The following is a 1,322-nucleotide window of genomic DNA, read 5'->3' as shown; positions in this document are numbered from 1 at the left end:
ACATTCACACATTTTGCTAGTGAAAGTGCTGCGATGCTGCAGATAAAACATTATTTGTCGAACACTCAAAAAAATTAAATAAATAAATAATCAAATTACTGGGAAAAAAATGGTTTAAAAACGTTTCAGTAATAAATCACAGAATGCCAAATACGGAGTAAAACAATTGAGAATAAGCTCTGAGAAATCTTCAGAATGGTTTTTTGTGTTAGTAATAAATCAGTGGTATTAAAAATAAGCACCAGGAAAACATGCTGAGAAATTTCTGTTGTAACAGTAAATAAATAAATAAATAAATAAATAAGAAGAATAAACACTGGGAAAAATGGTTTTGTTGTGGCAGTAATAATGGCGCAAACGATAAATAACTAAATAAAAGAATAAGCTCTGGGAAAATGTGTTAAAAAGTTTTTTTTTTCTTTTTGTGGCAGTAATAAATCAACAGCTTTAAAATCATTAATAAAATAGAGAATAGAGAGAAGAAACACTGGAAAACTTGTTCAGAATGCTTCTGTTTTGCAGAATGGCGTCATTGAGAAGCGAAGACGCTTTAAGGAACTGAATGTAACACAATATTGAGATTTTGCAAACTGTATTGTATAAAACATGAATTTTACTACAATAAATAATAAATCTAAATCTTGTTCTGTGTATGCAGGTACCAGATTTCACCACAGAGGGTCACTCCTGGATCGCCAAAGACTAAAACTAACTCTCATGAAATATTCTGTACATTAAAGAGAAAGAAAAATGTGAGTCAGTAGTATATATTAATCTTCTCTAATAATATAAATTGAATTTAAATCTGGCTTATTTAAAAAAAAAATAATAATAAATAAATAAATAAAGAAGAAGAGGCTTAAAGAAGATTCCCAAAGCCCAAAAATTAGCCATAAAATATAATTGGATTCTGAGGACTTACATGAATCTGTTCAATCGGCTAAGAAAAGTGGAGACTCAGGACTTTGTTGTGTAAAGTGTAAAGTGTGATGTGTGTGATTCTGTCGATGCTTCGCAGGAACCTCCGCCCTCTCACCAGCTAATCCCCGCCAGCGCGTTGCAGAAAGTGTCCCAACGCTCTGAAGCTTTAACGGCCATTTCACAAGCTCAGAGTCGAGTTGGAGCACTTACTGCAGATTAGACACCACCTGATGACCTGAAGGTGTTTAATCGGCTTTAATCATCCCACCAGGATTAAACAGATTTATTATTCGTTCCTGCTGCATCTGTCATTTCCTGAGAAACCGATATAAACACCTTCTGCATAATTCCACAGCTGCAGAGCCTTTTAGTCTTTCTAACTCTTAAAAATTACAGATGGC

The 1,322-nt window shown here is 33.5% G+C and overlaps 1 long non-coding RNA gene across 1 annotated transcript in view; it reads right to left on the bottom strand.

The window, feature by feature from the left end:
• The window catches only part of LOC128317671 (uncharacterized), a 2,548-nt gene extending 1,580 nt beyond the window's left edge, over positions 1-968 (bottom strand). Inside the window, exon 1 of the long non-coding RNA XR_008301210.1 lies at positions 923-968. This is a non-coding gene — a long non-coding RNA (uncharacterized LOC128317671). The remainder of the gene's footprint in view (positions 1-922) is intronic.
• Positions 969-1,322: the final 354 nt, after the last annotated feature.

Source organism: Pangasianodon hypophthalmus, chromosome 28 (assembly GCF_027358585.1).
Source record: "Pangasianodon hypophthalmus isolate fPanHyp1 chromosome 28, fPanHyp1.pri, whole genome shotgun sequence".
Taxonomy (NCBI): domain Eukaryota; kingdom Metazoa; phylum Chordata; class Actinopteri; order Siluriformes; family Pangasiidae; genus Pangasianodon; species Pangasianodon hypophthalmus.
This window is presented reverse-complemented; position numbering and strand designations above follow the sequence as displayed.